Genomic DNA, 9,259 nt, shown 5'->3' with positions numbered 1-9,259 from the left:
ACTTGTCCCTTAAGGCTTGTGAACTACAACAGAGTAAAGAAGAAAAACTGTTTTAGGGAAAATTTGTCTTTTATCAGATGATTTAGAGCTCAAAAATGAAGGATAATAATGCAGAAGCTAGAGAAAGAGTTCAGGTAAAGGTCATTCCAACAGAAGAAAAACACTCAAGAGGTTGCTTTTTGTTTCTCACCATTTTAAAGTGCAAGCAGACAGTGAAATGATAAATAGATGGAAAAATAAGGACAGGCTAGGAAAGCCTCAGAAAAAATAGAAGAAACACAGGTTGCATTAGGAAAGAACTTAGAACTTTCTCATAGGTCACAAAATGGTAAATAATCACATATCCTCAGAAATAGGATTTCACTGAACATCTTTTCAAAGACTGTTTAAGTTTAGACCTGAAGAATGAAAAGGGTCAGACAGAGGAATGAGGAAAAAAAAGTGGGGAGACAATAGCTAGTGCCAAAGCACAGAGCTGACATGCCTGGCTCATTCAAGGAAGCATGTCAGGTGAGACGCTGGAAGGCTGTACAGGGCGGGGAGGAAACACTGCTGTGCGTGGAGCAGCTCATCCAGTCTAATGTCACAAGAGCCTTGGCAACGCTGGAGTGAATGCACGTTCTCATATTCTGGAAGAAAGAGAAAATATGAGAATTTATTTAGCACAGTTGTTATTTAATGTCATTTACCTTTTTTTTATTTAAAGAGAAAAAAATGGTACAAGTAATACAGGATTTCAAAAAAATAAACAATAAGAAATCATTAGTTAACACATTACATATTGTCATCTTAGAAATAGTTGTTCAAGTTACAAAATGAACGCATACAAAGTGGACATTCGAATAGTGAGACTGCAAACAGTTGTGTTCAGAGGCCCAGAACTCTGCCTAATACTCATGGGGTATTTTCTCTGCACTTCTTTTCCTGGAATTGTCTTTCTGCAGATGTTTTTATAGCTTACTTATTTATATCCACAGATTTCCTCAAATGCTACATTCTCAGTAACCCCATGCCTGTAATTCCAGCACTCCAGAGGTTCCTTCTTGAAATTTTTAATCATCTCAACCATGTTTGTTTTACCTATGCTTCTTATGTAATCTGTGTTTCTCCTATTAAGACATATATATGTCACAGGGACAAGTATTCATTTTTTTCTGTTGAATACTATACCCTGTATACCCAGAAAATAACAGTTACATAATACATTAGCACCCCCAAAATATTTTTACTAAATGAATTGTATGAAAATTTCAAATCAGAATAGACACGTAGGGTTTGCATCAGCAGATTTTAAGATATTTGACCAATTTAAATTCTAAATTGTTTTAAAGAGCTGAAGCACTAGCGATGGATACAGGGTATGGGAAAAAGAATGGGCAGCAGGTGAGGATGAAGGATTATTGCCTGATTTTGGCTCATGGTGCATGTTATGAGAAGGAGGGAGGGGGAAGATGGAAAGGAAGAGAACTAGGACAAGGACAATCAGGAGAATCAGGGAGACGAGGAGAAAGAACCGAGGCAAGGCAAGAGGTAGAGCAGAAAATGAAGGAAGAGGAGGAAGAGCGGAAGAAAAACCAAATACCTGACTATTCCTGTATATTACTAAGCTTTCTTTTGGCTAAAATATGGTAAATTTATTTCTTTTTAAGTAACCGCACTTTTCTATAGGCATTCTATTAACTTGCACTATTATTTTGAGAAGTTGTATGTATGGGAACCTTGATGCAGATTCTTGAGTAACCCTTGTTCAGGTTGATTGTAATCAGAATTGTCAGCACTGGGACGGTAATTCACTTCCTCTTCTTCTAAGTCTCACTAAAGAATGTTGGGTCTTTCAGGTGCTTTAGGGTTCTACATCCCACGTATAATTTCTCACAACCAGGCTTCAACAAGGCAATCTCCACAAAACAAAATGCAAATTCTGACAAAACAATCATTTTTTCCAAGTGAAAATTTATCAAGAAAATAGCAAAAATTTTCTTCAAGATGATAGATAGTTTTCTGTCTTCATTCCCATTTTAGACAGCAAATGTCTTTGTAGGCTAATTATATGCATTTGCTATCACAAGTTTGCTTTCTATTTTATCTAAGTGCTAAGTCACACATTTTGAACCATGCTTATTTTTGTTAAGTGAAGTGAAAATGTGTATAGGCTTAGAAGGAGTAACTAATTATTGTAATTACAAAGTTGCCAACCATTTCCACATTCTTGAGCCTATTCCTACCTCTTCTTCTCATATTTCTATCACAAGTGATACAATTGGGATATAACCTGAGTCTTCTCTTACTAAGGAAACAAAATTGCAGAGTAAGATTGAGAAAATAATAATGTAACAGTAATATATCTTACTTATATAACATGTAGTTCCTCCTACAGGACAATGTAGCCAATTAGCTCTTTAAAAATGGCTGTCATTGATTCTTTCCCATTTATTTCAATAAGTCTGACATACTCAAAATCAGCAATTTAAAGAAACACAGTTCACGCCACAGCAGCTTGACTGATCCAGTTGTGCTCCAGCTGCTATCTCAGGCATTCCTGGCCAGAGCAAATGGGTATCCACCGGCTGTCTCCACCCTTGCCCCCACCACCAACACCAACGCCGATCTGGAGGGGTGGCAGCACAAAATAATACAGTGCAGGCCACAGCAGCTTGACTGATCCAGAGGGGAGGAGACAGCATATGCTGTCACTGTCTGCAATGCACTAACACACTGCAGTGGGAAGGGTCATCTAGCCAGCGCACTTCAGAAGAATTGTAACCAACAAAGAAAGAAACTGGGGCCTCCTGGAAGAAGCAGAAAAAATGGGAAAAGGAAGAAACAACGAAAAGTCCCCAGGTCCCAACTTTGAGAACATTTACCCAGGACAGGTAAATACAAAGGAGAATGAGAACAGCAAACATACAATATCAGATATAGTGCCAGTGGACATAAAGAGATATATTTGGGACCTCATAGATGAGTTCAAAAGTGAAATATTTAGCCAAACAAAGCAAGATATAAGAAGATTAATAAAAGAGATACTAAGTACCCCTCAAGCAGACACAGACAGAAGAAGGGAGGATCTCAAAGGAGAGAACCATTTGATGAAGAATAAAAAAAAAAAAAAAGAATACATGAAGGAGATTCAAAGAGATCACCAGGAAATTAAAAACACTATGGAAAGATGGCAAATCAGCTTGAAAGAAACTAATGATAGATTATCCAAACTGGAGGACAAGTTTTGCAATGTGGGAGTATGAAAAGGAAAACTTTTTAAAAAATAACAAGGAAACAAACAGTAACAATATAAAGGCTAGAAGATGACAAAAGGATCTATAACTTGAGAATAAAGAATGTGAATGAAGAAGCTGGGATACAAACAAAGGAACTACAAAGATTATTCACAGAAATAATTAAGGAAAACTTCCCAAAAGTAGGAAAAGGAAATGATATTCTGATATATGAGGCATACAGAACTCCAGCCACCTACAACCCAAACAGAGCTACACCCAAGCACATAATAATCAAGATCCCAGAAATTCACAATAAACAGAACATTAAAAGCTGTTAGAGACAAAAGTGATAACCTACAGAGGAAGGCCCATCAGAATAATAGCAAACTTCTCGACACAAACCATCAAGTCAAGAAGAGCCTGGAGTGAAATATTCCAAGTATTCCAAGCCCTGAAAGAAAATAACCTCCAGCCCAGATTGATATACCCTGCTAAACTGTATCTAGAAATTAATGGAGAAACAAGATGCTTCCAAGACAAAGAGGAACTTGAAAAATTCGCAACTATTAATCCAACTCTACAGAGGATACTGCAGGGCATTCTAGAGAGAGAGAGAGAAAAGTACTAGCATTTCAGGAACAGTGGCAGAGAGGCCTCAATGAATGGAGCAGAAAACAGAATGAAGAAGATAAGCAGACAACTGATGGCAAAAAAAGAACATAACAGAAATGAGACAGAGAAGATTTTATTCAAAACTGATATGATTGATAGTATCAAGTCTGAAAGTATAGGCAACTACATTGAAGATGACAAGACTCTGCAATACACATTCTGGTTTCATACCTGCTGGTTTTTGAAGATCTATACTATATACAAAGTTGTGTTTTGATTAATACTGTTATGTACTGATATATTCAATTATACTATGTCTGATGATATAGCCAATTCTATTGGAGATAACAAGAGACAACACAGGAACCATGGTAGAACACTTTGTACAATGGTCTTATATGTTTATTTTGCTTCATGTGTTTATAGGAATATGTTTTGTTTTGCCATACTTTGTTTTGTTTCTCCCTCTAATATAGAAAGGATAGAAATACATGTTAAGAACTTATGCATGTACAGAATCTATAAACATTTTATGAGAACTGATCTTATGACATATGATGAACAGATACTTTGAAGAAAAAGAGACACTAAAATACCCAGTGCTGATCCTTTAGTGTCATAATATGAAACCCAGCCATAGATACTATTATTCTTTGTTCAGAGTGATATTAGCCTCCTTGGGTTTATTCAATCTCAAGATAATTGAAGATATGGATAACTGCATGTATGTTTAAGAGTAAAGGATTGATAACCATATTTCTAAGTTTTTGTTGGATAGTTGAACAGAACTGGTTGCAGTCTCACTGCTTGAATCCCCATTTTATATGATCCACTTTAGTATCCTGAATAACTATTAAAGCAGACAATCTGTAATCATCTACTAGTGATTTCTTACTGTTGATTTTTTTCTTTGAAATTATGTATTATTTCTACCCATTTTCTGTTTTTTTAGTCTTTCTTTAAATTAAATTAAATTTTAAAAAAAGACACTATAGTACCCAGTGCTCATCACAGAGTGTCATGATGTGAAATCCAGCAATACTATTATTCTTTGTTTAGAATGATTTTAACCTGCTTTAGTTTTTTTAAATCTAAACATAATTGAAGATATGGATAACTGTCTGTATGTTTAAGATTGACAACCATGTTACTAAGTTTTTGTTGGACAATTGAACAGAACTGTTTGCAGTCTTGCTGTTTGAATTCCCACTTTACATGTTCCATTCTTGTACTTTGAACAACTATTTGTAAAATGACAACATGTAAACATCAACTAGTGATTTCTTACGGTTTATTCTTTTTCTCTGAATGGATGTATTAATTTCTACCTGAATATTTTGATACTTGGAATTAAATCACTCTTACTAGAACTCCACTCATAATTGGACATACTTTGTCTCTAAAATGCTTACCATATTATGCTAGATGTAGACATGTAGAAGTAAGAGCCAAGAGTTAAGGAACTGATGTATGACTCGACTGATACACGACACAGTTGCCAGTCATATTGCGCTAAATACTTAATTAGAAATAACATACTCTATGTTTTTTCCATCTTTATCTCTCCCCCCCAAAAAAAAAATTTGACTTACTGAATCCAGGATTCTGAATAACTACTGAAGTAGCTTATTAAAATTACTGTTTAGCAGATTGAACATAATTTTTGAATAATTTCAGCAAAATGAAAATGGAAAGATCAGCTACTATAGACTGATAGATCTTTCCTTCTTTCTCTTTCTTTTATCTTTCTTGTCTTTCTTTCTTTCTTTTTTTCTTTTTTCTTCCATTGTTCTCTGCCTGTATAATCAGGGTAACACTGGCCTCACAACTATTCGTCTAGGATGGAATTCAAGAGAGGAGTAGAATGAGAAGTACAGTAAGATTTCCAGAAAGAAAAGGTAAAACTGCCAATGACTTACAATAAGTTTCATATTTTTTTAGCTTCATAATGTAGTCTCTACTGAATTATTAAAATTTTTTCATTGGCAGTTCTTAGAGATTTTGTAATTTTGTATATGTTTAATTTAGCGCTGAAATGGCTGAATTTTTTTTAATAAATTTTTTTCTGTATTTTTTTTTTAATGTGGGAGAGGTTTGCACAGGGTCATGCTCTGTCATTCAGGCTGGTCTTGAACACATTATGTATCGTAGGCTTGACCTGTAACTTAAGGAGATCCTCCTGACTCAGCCCCTGAATGCTGGGATCAGAGATGTGTACCACACTGCTTGCATCTAATAATTTCTTAATATATTAAAATATTAGTCAATATTATCCTTTCCTAACTTAGATGTTTATTGTGAAATATGTTCTAAAACCTTACTGGATTTTTTTTTCTTTTTAATGTTTTTTGTCATGTGTGTGTGTGTGTGTGTGTGTGTGTGTGTTTGTGTGTGTGTGCTATTGTCTTTCTTTGCATTGAGATATAGTCTGACTTTTTTTTTTTTTTTTTTTTTTTTTGAGGCAAGATTTACTAAGTTCTTCAGTTGCCCAAACTAGACACAAGCTTGCCATCCTTCTGTGTCAGTGTCTCAGAATCCCGGGATTAGATATGTACCACTAAACTAAATTTTTACTAGATTTCTTTTTAATCTTTACCTGTTTGAAGATAATTTTTATACAAAATTTGCTTTAAAATGTTTAAATTATATACATTTCTCCTCATGTTGACACCATGGTTATATTTAGGCTGAGTAATGACAAACTGATCTTTTTCTAACAAGTAGGTTGCATAAAATTGAACTTCTGTTTTGCTGTTGAATTCACTTTAAAATGTCATTTTAGCTTTAACAATTTTGTAAACTTAGATTTTTTAAAAACAAATTCAATGTCTTAATGGTTATTTTTAAATCCAAATATCTTATTACAGTATAAGACTGAACTAATCGACTGCCCCAGAAAATCATCCATCAGAAATTTCATATATATCCATATATTTATAACCCTGTACTTATATTTTCTCCTTTATCATACACATACATTTTTATATTTACTCATTATTGTGACATTTCTCACTTTTTGAAAAATTCTAGCCAATGCTTGTCTACCTTAATAGATTGTTTTCAAAGGATTATCTTTTGTGTTCTTTGATGCAAAAAAGTTTTGTTAGTTTGATTTCTATCATATTTCTTCTTGTTCTTATTTTTATCATTTCATTCTTTATTGTTACTGACTTACAGAGTCAATACTGCTTTTTCACTGAGTTTGTGAATAAGGGAAATCATATGATTCAAACCCAGCCTTGGTTCTAAAATGATAATTTCAGGAATTCCTTACAATTTTAGTCTATTGTATACTTCAGCTTAGCAAAACTGTTGGCACTCTTGAATTAGCATAATCTATCAAAATTCGAGGGAGACGCTTAATCATTTTATTGACATTTAAGACATAGTTGGTCTTTTAATGAGTAAAACTAATGAGAAACTTTTAAAGATCAAATTGTTTTTCTAAAAGCTGTCCAGTACTTAAAAGAAAATTTCAAAAACAGTAAGATTAGTACTGACATTTGCATAAGAACCAATGGAATATTCAGTGGGGCACGTGAATGTTGGCCGAAACTGGACAAAGGAATATGCAGTAATTCAATATGATGAAATTAACATGGATCACAGTGAGATGGACATATTATTTAATAAATTGGCATTCCACTTAAGGGGAAAACATATACATATAAAACAAACTCACTACATGGCCTGGTATAGACCTGTCAAACTCAATATTTTAGTGAAAAAATAATGAACACAAAATATAAAATTAGCATAAAATGCATTATTTTAAAGTTTTTTGAAAGCATACATTACAGTAAGAAATCAAGTGACAAATTACACATATATTTTATTATATCATGAACTGTACTTTTGAAAAGCTTCATAGCAAAATAATTCATGAACAACTTAAAACATATTTTAAATCTAGATGAATATTAATATGTATGACCATCTAATGACTGAAATTCTTTGAATAGCAGACACAATTCTCATCTTTATTTTGCTTATTAATACCACATATCATTCTTCAAAATCTACTTTTACTTTGATTATGTCTCTTTATCCCATAAAATATAAGCCATAAACTGAAGTTATTTTTTTAATGATACATATCCAGTAATCTAAGTATGGCCTGGTTCAATAGAGTTTTAGTAAATATCATAAAATAATACCCACCGTCATAGTATGAAAATGCATGTAATGTAAGATGCTAAATAAAAACACTATGTTAATAAATAGAAAGATTCTCAGTGTTGACAAAGAAAAATCATTTCTTTCCTCATACATTTTAATGGCAAATTTTCATTCTTAAATTATAAAAATTATTTATAAGAATTTAGAGAAATACATAATGACAAACTTCTGGTGGAACTGTAAATCATGGAATAATATAACAATAAAAAGTATGGCTATACTGTGCTATGGATGTTGTATTTCTGAACACTTATTTTAAAACTGTAATGAGACAGGCAAATATCTACAATAATAAATGTTTATGCCTATGTGTGTATGTGTGTGTTTACATAATATAAAGGATGTACTGTATGTAGTTATATATATATGTAAAATATACATATATATTTATGTGTATATATTATAGATGTATGCGAAGTAGGAACTTATATGCAAATTATAAATACTTTAAATACTATCTTTATAACAGTTTTTTTAATTATACCTGTCATTTTTTATTTAATGTATCTTGATAGGATAGATGTTAGAATTCTAGTATAATATTCATCCAAATCTTTGTTTTTCAATTTTTAAATTTGAATTTTAAAGGGAATAAAATAGAACAATACCATGAAACAAAACAGTGATAAGACAGCAGGAAATCCACAATAGTTACTGTATTGCATATTGTTACCCTGTCAATACCTGCTTAGACTACTGGCTTTAAGCTTGTAAAGTCAATAAAAAAACACACACAAGTGTCAGGTTGTTTCTTTAATTCAGTAGTTACTGTCTCAGCCTGTCTGCCTACAGATCAGCAAGTTGCTTATGGGAAAGGAGTTTCCTCTCTTGGCTAGTGTACCTGAGGCTTGACCTCCTGCCTGGTTATCCCTGGCTGCAGGACCCTCAACCAAATCTTAGAAGTGTTACAAAATTTAGAGTGCTTTTCAGCTGTTTTCTTTTAAATAGTTATATTATACAAGGGTAGAAATGTCACACTTTAAAGAAAAAAAGAACGCATAATATTTAAGGAAACCCTGAAAAAAATCACAAAACAGTGTAATTTATTATCAAAAGATCAGAAATTATCTCCTATACAGCATTGAATTTCTGACAGCTGGTGAAGTGCTTAATAACTACTGGGTAGCCAGTAATAAGAGACCAAATAAATAAATGAATAAATACAAAAATTAAGATTCAAATTAATTATATGACGAGAATACTTCTAACTTGCTTTTGTTCTACCATTAGGAAGTGTAACCTAAGCCAAT

At 32.9% G+C, this 9,259-nt stretch overlaps 1 pseudogene; it reads right to left on the bottom strand.

Annotated features, from left to right (window-relative positions):
• Positions 1–489: 489 nt before the first annotated feature.
• The window catches only part of LOC100729816 (destrin-like), a 167,573-nt pseudogene continuing 158,803 nt past the window's right edge, over positions 490–9,259 (bottom strand).

Source organism: Cavia porcellus, unplaced genomic scaffold (assembly GCF_034190915.1).
Source record: "Cavia porcellus strain 051 isolate PalLab524CR breed Dunkin Hartley unplaced genomic scaffold, mCavPor4.1 scaffold_11, whole genome shotgun sequence".
In the NCBI taxonomy this organism is placed as follows: domain Eukaryota; kingdom Metazoa; phylum Chordata; class Mammalia; order Rodentia; family Caviidae; genus Cavia; species Cavia porcellus.
This window is presented reverse-complemented; position numbering and strand designations above follow the sequence as displayed.